The sequence below is a fragment of the Bombina bombina genome, chromosome 3 (genome assembly GCF_027579735.1).
Source record: "Bombina bombina isolate aBomBom1 chromosome 3, aBomBom1.pri, whole genome shotgun sequence".
Classification (NCBI taxonomy): Eukaryota; Metazoa; Chordata; class Amphibia; order Anura; family Bombinatoridae; genus Bombina; species Bombina bombina.
Window position 1 is genome coordinate 639,054,707 of NC_069501.1, and position 12,850 is coordinate 639,067,556.

Below are 12,850 nucleotides of genomic sequence, written 5' to 3' on the forward strand. Positions count from 1 at the left end.
TCTTTCCCAGTGAGGGTCTTAAATAAGTGGGCCAATAGAGGCCTCTATAGAATTGCATATAATTTAGTCAACAACTCTTTTATACCTTTTTCCCAATATAAAGTCCTTAACTCTTCTGATAAACATAATTGGTTTCACTATTTTCAATTAAGTCCAGGGAATTTTGTACCCCCCCCTTGTCCTCTGACTATCTATATTTGAATCGTTATGTCTCTCTAAGTACAGATCAAGAGGCTCTATTGCTAAGCTTTATTCTCTCTTTAATTTACCAACTAAAGGTACCAAAGATATGTTTTTACAATCCTAGAAAACCGAAGTTGATTTAAACTGGACCACAGATAATCGAGTTGATATATTGAAAATGGGATGGGTTTATTTACACCCATCCAGATTATTTAATTAGTAAGGGATCTGATAGCGAGGTTTGCTTTCATGGCATGCAGAGAAAATGTACAAATACCCACATGTGGTTGCAGTGTAATTCTGTTGCACGGATTTGGGTCCAGACCTATAATTTGTTGAGCTCCATATTTGACAAACAAATCAACCTAACCCCTACACAAGCTTTACTACATAGATCTATTGCAGACCTCACTCAATATAATAACAAACTTGCATAGCTTGCTATTGGAAGAGGGATGTCCTTAGATTCTCCCTTATTGCCTGAAACATTGAATATTCCTTTCAAGTATCCATTTTATCAGCTGACTTATTAGCCCAAAAGGAACAATTCCTATATATCTGGAAACCTTGGATAATGTATTCTGATGCTTCCAATAGATGCAATCATTTAGAGCAGGGTATCTCAGACTGGACCTCATAGAGATATTCTATTTGTTAACTTGACTGCAGTAGGAGAAGGACATTTTCTTTTCTTTTTTCTTTCCTCCAGTATATTACTATTATCATATTGGTTTTGAAGGGTCAGGCACCATCCGTTAGCAATTGTTTCTTACCTTATATAGCTAACTAGATACATTTTAGATACATTTTAACTCCTTTAGATGTGTGTTTTATCTTCCAATATGTACCTATTGATTGTCTTCTCTCAAATGTGTTTTCTATTTGGATACCTGTGATGTTGTCTTTTTATTTATTGTATTTTGAAAATTTAATAAAAATGATTTAATAAAAAAAGTATGTTCAAAAGCTATTCTATGGTTTCCCACAAGTTGCTACCTCAAAAGACTGAATAAAGGTTTTGTAGAGTAACTTAGCAACAAACTATGGGGTCAATTCCAATTTTTTAGGTATCATTTATTAAACTAAAATAGCTTTGTGCCCAATTCACATTACATCACATCCCTATCAACTTCACAGCCAATCACAGCCTCTATTTTAGATCTGAAGCAATCATGAACAAGAGAGAGTGGCAGAGCCGGCAAGTTGGAGAGAAAATCAATGGACAGATCTATGGGAAGAGGGAGTTAGCGCAGCTGTGCCATCCGAACTTTAAGATGTTAGTGCAGCTGAGTCTTACTTTCCACTTGTGATATAAGCACAAGAATAAGAGCAATATTAACTTGTGCAATTGTTAGCTCTCAATAGCGCTAATAATTTTGTACTTCACTTGTAATCTAGCCCTCTGTGTTTATATGAATGTTTTCCCTATCAGAATAAAAATTGTTTATGTAGCAGACAATCACTTCACTTCGGTTGAACAAAGAAATTTGTCATCCCTTGTAGATAGAGAGAATATCGCATTTATTATAATAATAATAATTATAATAATAACCGTTTTTTTTTTAACCATAAAAGAAATACAGGAAAACTTGAATACACAACACACACAATTTGTACAATAAAAAATCTAATGTAAGATTTTAAGGATTAAAGTGAACATGTTTGAAAATGTATGGTTTGTCTTTATGAATAGAGGTCCTAGTCACACACCAGACCCATGATTCCTTCTCCAGCATAGTAACTCTACTTATAGAATACCCATGACACTGCTGATTCAGTTCCCAGCTTCCTGGCACATACGTACAACTCTGCCGGGATTTAATTCTAAACCCCCCTGAGGAGCATACTTGCCAATCAAAAGATAATAATGTTCTAAATTTAAGACTGTTGAAAGGTGCTGAGCTTCAAGTTAAAGAAACAAAAACCGCCTTTTTGTTATATTATGCGTGTTCTTTCACATTCACTTTGAAACGCACTATCGTGAACGAGTATGGACTTAGCTTGCATGAAGGCGCATCACCCTTAAAAACCTAGTCACGAAGGCACAATCTCAATTAAGGGTCTCCTTTGCAGATACAATGTAACAAGGTAGTGGATTTATATTTTGAAAGAATGCTTAAAGGAGATAAATAGTTGCCATTTTGTTTGCAGTCCACGCCAAAATGGAAATGGTGCTTTAATAAACAATAGATTTACATATTAGGGGAAAAAATAAGATAAAATGAAAAAAATGAATTCAGATGGTTTAGCAATGTTGTGGATGGAAACAAATTACAATAGGCTCCTATAAAAATCCTGATTAAGAGATCTCCTTTAAAAACATGATTTTAATAATGCCAGTATTGTTGGTGACAATCACAACAGTGTCAGTGACTTGTTTAATCAAAAAAATAAGAAATAAAAACACTCTCGGCGAGATTACGAGTTTTGCGATAACAGGGGTGCGTTGCTAACAAGCCTTTTTTTCCCACCGCTCACTTAAGACAACACTGGTATTACAGGTATTTTTAAACCTGGCGTTAGCCGCAAAAAAGTGAGCGTAGAGCAAAATTTAGCTCCACATCTCACCTCAATACCAGCGTTGCTTATGGTAGCTGTAAACTGGAAAAACATGCTTGTGCACGATTTCCCCATAGGAAACAATGGGGCCGAGCTGGCTGAAAAAAAAACTAACACCTGCAAAATAGCAGCATTCAGCTCCTAACGCAACCCCATTGTTTCCTATTAATTTTATGTCTGCACCTAACACCCTAACATGAACCCCGAGTCTAAACACCCCTAATCTTACACTTATTAACCCCTAATCTGCCACCCCGACATCGCCGACACCTGCATTATATTATTAACACCTAATCTGCCGCCCCGGACACCGCTGCCACCTACATTATATTTATGAACCCCTAATCTACTGCCCCCAACATCGCCGACACCTACATTATATTTATTAACCCCATATCTGCCCCCCATGTTGCCACAACTATATTAAATTTATTAACCCCTAATCTCCCATCGCCAACGTCGCCGCCACTATTATTAATTTATTAACACCTAAATTTAAGTCTAACCCTAACACCCCCCTAATTTAAATATAATTTAAGTTAAATTAAATAAATTTACCATAATTAAATAAATGAATCCTATTTAAAACTAAATACTTACTGATAAAATAAACCCTAAGCTAGCTACAATATAACTAATAGTTACTTTGTAGCTAGCTTAGGATTTATATTTATTTTACAGGCAACTTTTTATTTATTTTAACTAGGCAGAATAGTTATTAAATAATTATTAACTAATTAATAACTACCTAGCTAAAATAAGTACAAAGTACCTGTAAAATAAACCCTAACCTAAGTTACAATTACACCTAACACTACACTATAATTAAACTATTTACCTAAACTACCTACAATTAATTACAATTAAATTAAATAAACTAAATTACGGAATTTTAAACTTATTACACCTAATCTAATCCCCCTAATAAAATAAAAAGCCCCCCAAAATAACAAAATTCCCTACCCTATACTAAATTACAAATAGCCCTTAAAAGGGCCTTTTGCGGAGCATTCCCCTAAAGTAATCAGCTCTTTCACCTGTTAAAAAAATACAATACCCCCCCAACATTAAAACCCACCACCCACACACCCAACCCTACTCTAAAACCCACCCAATCCCCCCTTAAAAAAACCTAACACTACCCCCTTGAAGATTACCCTACCTTGAGCCGTCTTCACCCAGCTGGGCACAAGTGGTCCTCCAGAGGGTCTGAAGTCTTCATCCTATCCAGAAGATGACATCCAGACTGGCAGAAGGCTTCATCCAGGCGGCATCTTCCATCTTCATCCTTCCGGAGCGGGTCCATCTTCAAGACATCTGACGCGGAGCATCCTCTTTATCCGATGGCCGACGACTGAATGACTGGTCCTTTATGTGACGTCACCCAAGATGGCATCCCTTGAATTAAGGTAGGAAAAATCCTATTGGCTGATTGGATCAGCCAATAGGTTGAAAGCTCAATCCTATTGGCTGATTGCAACAGTCAATAGGATTTTTTCAACCTTAATTCCGATTTTCTGATAGAATTCTATCAGCCAATCGGAATCTAAGGGACACCATCTTGGATGACGTAATTTAAAGGGAAACTTCATTCAGAAGAAGATGTCGATTGAAGAGGATGCTCCGCATCAGATGTCTTGAACATGGAGCCGCTCCGCGCCGGATGTGAAGAAGATAGAAGATGCTGTCTGGGTGAAGACTTCTGCAGGCTTGGAGGAAGACTTCGGCCTCTTGGATGAAGACTTCTGCCGGTTTCTTGGATGATGGATGTCGGATCTTCAAAACTGTAAGTGAATCTTCAGGGGTTAGTGTTAGGATTTTTTAAGGGTTTATTGGGTGGGTTTTAGTTTTAGATTAGTTTTGGGCAGCAATAGAGCTAAATGCCCTTTTAAGGGCAATGCCCATACAAATGCCCTTTTCAGGGCAATGGGGAGCTTAGGTTTTTTTAGTTAGGTTTTTATTTGGGGGGTTGGTTGTGTGGGTGGTGGGGTTTACTGTTAGGGGGGTGTTTGTATTTTTTATTTACAGGTAAATGAGCTGATTTCTTTGGGGCAATGCCCCGCAAAAGGCCCTTTTAAGGGCTATTTGTAGTCTATTGTAGGCTAGGGTTTTTTTATTTTGGGGGGGGGGCTTTTTTATTTTCATAGGGCCCTCAGATTAGGTGTAATTAGTTTAAATCTTTGATCATTTATTTTTTATTTTTTGTAATAGTGTTTATTTTTTGTGTAACTTAGTGTTTGTTATTTTTTGTAACTTAGTTGTTAGTTTTTTGTAACTTAGTAATTTTTTAGTGTAGATTTAAATTATTTAAGTAGAGTTAGGTGTTTAAATATATAATATAGTTAATTTAATTTGTAGTTTAATGTAATTTTAGTATAATAGTTAGGGTAGATTAATTATTAGTTTAATATAGTTTAATGTAATTTTAGTCTAATAGTTAGGTTAGGTTAATTATTAGTTTAATATAGTTTAATGTAATTTCATATAATAGGGTAGATTAATTAGTAGTTTAATATATTTTAATGTAATTTAGTATATAGTTAGGGTAGATTAATAAGTAGTTTAATATAGTTTAATTTAAATCTAAAGGTAAGTTTAAATTTATTATAAGATAGGGATGAGTTAATATTTAATGTACAGTTAGCGAGTTGTTAGGTTTAGGGGTTAATTTAGTTTATGGCGATGTGGGGGGGCTGGCAGTTTAGGGGTTAATAACTTTATTTAGTTGCGGTGGGCTCCGTGAGCAGCGGGATAGGGGTTAAGACCATAATGTAGGTGGCGGAGGTGTAGGGGGCGGCAGATTAGGGGTTAAGAACATAATGTAGGTGGCAGCGGTATAGGGGGTGGCAGATTAGGGGTTAAGAGCATAATGTAGGTGGCGGCGGTGTAGGGGGCGGCAGATTAGGGGTTAAGAACATAATGTAGGTGGCGGCGGTGTAGGGGGCGGCAGATTAGGGGTTAAGAACATAATGTAGGTGGCGGCGGTGTAGGGGGCGGCAGATTAGGGGTTAAAAACATAATGTAGGTGGCGGCGGGCTCCGGGAGTGGCGGGTTAGGGGTTAATAACTTTATTCGAGTGGTGGTGGGCTCCGATAGCAGCAGGATAGGGGATAATAACTTTATTTAGTTGTGGCGGGGTTAGGGAGCGGCGGGATAGGGGTTAAACAGTTTAGTATAGTGGCGGTGTTTAGTGACAGTATACAAATAAAGCTGTGAAAAAGCCGAATAGCAGCGAGATCGATGACTGTTGGTTAACAACAGTCCACTGCTCATCGCCCTGTACTTGGTGCACAGCTTTTTGACAGCTTCTTTGTTAAATATGGAGAGCGTATTCAGGTCCGCGGCAGCGATGTTAGGCGATGTCAGGCGAGCATATTGGTACCGTCGAATGCAGCACAGTTGACGGCTTGATAAGTAGGCCTCATAGAAGGAAATGTGAGGGGAGGGGGAGTTAGAGCTTTACAATTCAGAAACTTAAATGAAAGGGTTAATGGCAAGACACTGCGGTATACATTTGCAGATAAAGTAATTAAAGTACATATTATTATATTTTGTCTATATCCCAACTTATTTTAAGTCCCTTTAAACTTGACATTTAAACTGTGTAAAATGTTTCATTTTGCAAGTGAAGCATTATTGAAATTATTATTATTATTATTATTATTATTCTTTATTTATAAAGCGCCAACAGATTCCGCAGCGCTGCCCATGATTACAAGGATAACAGTACAGTGGAGAAACAATACGATAAGACACAAAATTTTACAGACAAATACAGGGGGAGTTGAGGGCCCTGTTCCCGTGGGAACTTACAATCTAGATGGGTAGGAGGATTGGAAACAGGAGGTGGGGACTGCAGAGGTGAGAATGATATTAGTGAGGAGATAGAGGGCAACTGTTAGTTATACAGTTATACATTCATTCATTATTTATTTTGCTGCATGTGCTGTAAGATACATCTAAAATTGTGCTTGTTTCACTTTCTCACAGGGAGGTTTAGGTTAATAATTTTAGGCAATTTATGTGAGATTTTGTTTACCCCCCCCCCCCCCCCAAGATTCTCAGCAGTCACATGTTTGTAAAAGGTGGATTATCAGTTTTGCATCAACAGTCATGATATGAGAATCATTATTTGCAATAGTAACTAAGCTGAATCAGTGCTAAACCTCTTAAAGGGAAGGGGCAAGGGCAGGCTTCCTTAGTGTCTCTCAACTGCAAATGTGAAACAGAGTTCATACTATATCAGAATATTAGTTTATGACTGGTTAGCAATGATGATTTTGTTTTGGGGACAGGGAAAAAATGAAATGAATAAAACAATATTCTCATTTGACAAAATAAAGCTGCAGTTTTAATTGCAAAATTATTCTCAGTTATGAAGGTTCAAAACCATGTAGTTTACAATTTGTGTTTAGTGGTCCTTTAAGAGTGTTTTGAACAGGAGTAAAATCACAGATTATATTTAGATAGCTGTGAAATTACTGTTAAAATGTCCAAAATGCCTTTTTGATGACTTTTGTAATCACTAAAAATTTGACCCCATAGAAGAAATAGAGCATTTATCAAGGATCCGAAAACCTGTTTGCAAGAACGGAAAACAGCCAAAAACGTGCTATTATAATAATGCTGAGTCGAAAGGTAGTCTATTAGGCCCGGAAAAGAGTAGAACATCCAGTTGTTGAAAGATTGTAATCCACCCCATTATGTTCAAACAGCAAGGTGGGTTTGGGTGGGTTTTAGAGTAAGGTTGGGTGTGTGGGAGGTGGGTTTTAATGTTGGGGGGTGTATTTCTTTTTTTTACAGGTAAAAGAGCTGATTACTTTGGGGCAATGCCCAGCAAAAAGCCCTTTTAAGGGCTATTTGTAATTTAGTATAGGGTAGGGAATTTTATTTTGGAGGATTTTTTATTTTATTAGGAGGCTTAGATTAGGTGTAATTAGTTTAAAATTCTTGTAATTTGTTTTTATTTTCTGTAATTTAGAGTTGTTTTTTTTGTACTTTAGTTAATTTTAGTTATTTTGTATTTAATTGTAGGTAATTGTATTTAATTAATTTAATTTATTTAATTGTAGTATAGTGTTAGGTGTAATTGTAACTTAGGTTAGGATTTATTTTACAGGTATATTTGTAGTTATTATAACTAGGTAGGTATTAAATAGTTAATAACTATTTAATAACTATTGTACCTAGTTAAAATAATTACAAAGTTGCCTGTAAAATAAAAATAAATCCTAAAAGAGCTACAATATAATTATTAATTATATTGTAGCTATCTTAGGGTTCATTTTATAGGTAAGTATTTAGTTTTAAATAGGAATCATTTATTTAATTATAGGAATATTTATTTAGATTAATTTAAATAATATTTAAGTTAGGGGGGTGTTAGGGTTAGGGGTTAATACATATAATGTAGGTGGCGGCGGGGTCCGGGAGCAGCGGTTATTTGTGGTGGGGTCCGGGATTGGCAGGATAGGGGTTAATAACTTTATGTAGGTGGCGGAGGTATAGGGGGTGGCAGATTAGGGGTTAATAGGTATAATATAGGTGGCGGCAGGGTCCGGTAGCGGCGGTTTAGGGGTTAAACATTTTATTTAGTCGCGGCGGGGTCCCGGAGCGGCGGTTTAGGGTTTAATACGTATAATGTAGGTGGCGGCAGTGGCGGGCGGTGGTTTAGGGGTTAATAAGTATAATGTAGGTGGCGGTGGTGTAGGGGGGCAGATTAGGGGTGTTTAGACTCAGGGTACATGTTAGGGTGTTAGGTGCAGACACTTCCCATAGGAATCAATGGGATATCGGGCAGCAGTGAACATGAGCTCTCGCTGCTGTCAGACTCCCATTGATTCCTATGGGATCCGCCACCTCCAGGGCAGCGGATAGAAAACCAGGTACGCTGGGCCGGAATAGTGGCGAGCGTAACTGGTTGTTCTTTGATAACTACCAAAAGTAGTCAGATTGTGCCGAACTTGCGTTCGGAACATCTGGAGTGACATAACCATTGATCTGTGTCGGACTGAGTCCGGCAGATCGTATGTTAAGTCACTAGATTCTACTTTTGCTGGTCTGTAGGGCTTGATAACTATGGCGAATCAGCCTCGCAACAAATACGCTGTGGAATTCCAGCGTATTTGCGGTTGACGGCTTGATAAATAGAGGCCTCTATAGCCACAAAAATGCCTATTGCGTTTTTTTAGGGCATTTTAGGCACTTTTAGAAAATTAATCTCAATAACCAACAACTTGTAATGGCTGGTTAATTATTGCGCTCCTACAACTGGCAAATGTGGGTGTTTGCGGGAACACAATAATTTAGTGCTCCACTTGTAATCTAGCCCTGAGTGTTTGTGTAAACATGGAGGCTGAGTGTGCTGATTCCTCACTCAGGTGAGGGAAGTCTGCAGTAAAACAAAGTCATACAGACATGGATTTTGTTTGTGCATAGGCCACAGATATGGATTATAAAGAGGCAATGGATTTGAGTAATGGTGGAAAATAAAAATTTCAGCAGGGGTGTACCTATAGGAGTCGCAGGGGTCGCAGTTGCGACGGGGCCCGCCTCCTGGTGGGTCCGTCAGTGTCAGGCCACTGTGCAGTGCTAAGGCACAGGGAAACCTACAGACACAGTGTGTTATTGCCTGGTCAGTACCCTTAAAGGATTACTAACTTTTACATTTTTTAACCCCAACAAACACCTTAAAAGTAGTGCATTGCAGCCCTTTTTGGTAGTCATGGGGCTAAAATGTGCTCAGAAAATTATCCATTTTTGGGGGGGGGGGGAGCGTCTGATCTGTGCGAGCCTGCAGGTTTAGATTTACAACTTAACAGCACAGAATTTCTAGGAACCCTGATAAGACAGAAGAAAGTCTGTGACTGGGAGTTTGTTTAAGACAGTTGCTAAAACTTAAAGTAATTCTCTAATAAAATGTTTGTTAGTAGTAGTTGTTGAACGTTCATGATATCTCATAATCTTATTCACATCGCACAATAATCATGTTTTGAAGATTTACAGTAAATCAAATGCTTTTGTTTTAAAAAACTAAAAGATGACAAAAACAATTTATTTTTATACACTGCTTTAGTTTATTAAATTGTGTCTTTTATGTCAAAATGTAATATAATGGAAATCTATACAAAGTTTGTTTAAATTTTTAAAGTTTCCTAACTTTTAAATAAAAAAACAAAATGCTTACCTGATACATTTCTTTCTTTCCATATATGGTGAGTCCACAACGTCATCAATTACTAGTGGAAATATCACACCTGGCCAGCAGGAGGAGGCAAAGAGCACCACAGCAAAGCTGTTAAGTATCACTCCCCTCCCTACTCCCCTAAATTTATCAGGTAAGCATACATTTTGTTTTATTTCCTAAGATATGGTGAGTCCCCAACGTCATCAATTACTAGTGGTAACCAATACCCAAGCTAGAGGACACAGATGACTAGGGAGGGAGAACAAGACAGGCAGACCTAAACAGAAGGCACCACCGCTTGAAGAACCTTTCACCCAAAAGAAGCCTCAGTTGAGGCAAAATAAACAAATTAGTAAAATTTGGAAAAAGAATGCAAAGAGAAGCAAGTGTCAGCCCTGCAAATCTGTTCCACAGAAGCCTCATTTCTGAAGGCCCGAGAAAAGGAGACAGCCCTTGTGGAATGAGCTGTATGTCTCTCAGGAGGCTTCTGACCAGCAGTCCCACGAGCAAAACAAATAATACTTCTCAACCAGAGAGAAAGAGAAGTAGCAGAAGCAATCTGACCTTTACATTTGCCAGAGAAGCAAATAAACAGGGCAGAGGACTGGTGAAAATCCTTAGTCGCCTGTAGGAAAAATATTTTTGAGCACGCACAACATTCAAGTTGTGCAATAAACGATCCTTATAAGAAGAAGTAATCGGACATAGAGCAGGAACAACAATTTCCTGCTTAGTATTTCTGTCAGAAACCACTGAGAACGAGAAACCGCCTTATCAGCAAGAAAGATAAGATAAGGCGAATCACACTGCAAAGCAGAGAGTTTCCGAGACTCTCCGAGCAGAAGAAATAGCAATAAGAAACAAAACCTTCCAAGATAACAACTCAATATCTATGGAATGCACTGACTCAAACTAAGACTGTTGCAGAACCTCAAGAACAAGGTTAAAGTGAAGGTAAATGTAACCGGTATTGAAGACACCAAATCATCTATCAATAGTAAATTTATGTAGTTGCTAAGTGCTTTTTTAATATTACTGCTTTTGTTTTAAAAATATATATATTTCAAATTCCCTACCATTTCTCACCCGACTCCTCCCTACCCCTACTTCCGTGTTCTGCTCTCTACCTTTCTCAAAAGCTTGTTCCCGATTCTGAAGTAACTGCGAATCTAACTGCGCATGTGCAAATTGCCTATGCTGCTTTCCACAGCGCATGTGATAATCGTATAATGATGCGGTTGTCAGTAGGAAGCCTATGACGTAACTGGTGATTCCCCCAAGTAATCAGGACGCATGCGCAAAGCGGGAGCGTGCGCTGTTCTCTAGAACAAGGAAAACAAATGGTGCATGCGCAGATGATTTAAGGGGCGGGTGACGTCAAGGGACGTCCGTCTGACGGCCAGAATTTCAATTGGTTCGCCTAACAACGTGATCAATAGTAGAAAAAAAAAATGTTTATGTGGGTTGAATTATCAGATGTTAATAAATTGCACTTGTAAGGCTGATAACTTTATTTCTACTCACATATATAAGAACTGATGAATGAAATTTATATTGATTTTACACAATTGATGCTATACTGGATATAGGGTAAGTTAACTTTACCATCACTTTAACCAGGAGGAGCAACAGACTAAAACACAGAAAAGCAACAGAAAAACCAATGGCACTACTTATTAACTTGTTCAAACTTCTTATGGCGCAAAGTATTTTAACAATTTAATATTTATTAGTAGTGATGTCGCGAATAGTTCACCGGCGAATAGTTCCCTGTGAAAATAGCTTGTTCGCGTTCGCCGCGGCGGGCGAACATATACGATGTTCGATCCGCCCCCTATTCGTCATCATAGAGTAAACTTTGACCCTGTACCTCACAGTCAGCAGACCCTCCCTCCCAGACCCTCCCACCTCCTGGACAGCATCCATTTTAGATTCATTTGGAAGCTGCATTATTAGTGAGAGGAGGGACAGTGTAGCTGCTGCTGATTTAATAGGGAAATCAATAGCTAGACTATTGTATTCAGTGTCCACTACAGTCCTGAAGGACTCATCTGATCTCTGTAAGGACAGCACCCCAAAAAGCCCTTTTTAGGGCTAGAACATCAGTCTGCTTTTTTCTCCTGTGTAATCTAATTGCAGTTGCCTGCCTGCCAGCGTGTGTGTCAGGCTCACAGCGTATACTGTGCCCACTTGCCCAGTGCCACCACTCATATCTGTTGTAACAGTAGTCTACATTTAAAAAAAACAACACTTTTTTGACTGTGAAATAATAGCAGTCAGTTTCCTTCACACGTGTGCGTTTCAGTGACTGCCAGGGCACAGTGTCACCCCAGTGCCACCACTCATATCTGTTGTAACAGTAGTGTACATTTAAAAAAAACAACACTTTTTTGACTGTGAAATAATAGCAGTCAGTTTCCTTCACACGTGTGCGTTTCAGTGCCTGCCAGGGCACAGTTTCACCCCAGTGCCACCACTCATATCTGTTGTAACAGTAGTGTACATTTAAAAAAACAACGGGGGCGGAGCTTAGCCACGCAGGCGAATGGCTGTGTTTTGAACAAGCTCCTGAATTCTCTGGCAGTACAGCAAGATAAATATGGCATTTCCCTAGCCCACTTCCCCAAACTTATGGGGGATAACAAGGCACATCTCCCTGCCTAGCTGGACTTTGTAAATTCTGTCTGTTTGCCCTGGTATATCCTTTGAGAGGAGCAGGGGGGCCCGGAGCACACAGGCCGGACGGAGCGGGAGACCTACCACCACAGACACCACTCGCCGCCCTTAATCTGGATACACAGAACGGGAGAGGAGGCACAGAGGGGAGAAACGGTCTGGAGCCAGTGGCGAGGAGTGCGGAGATGATATTGCAGCTGCCGCTGCAGGGTAAGAAACAAGCATAAATACACGCACCGCCACGTG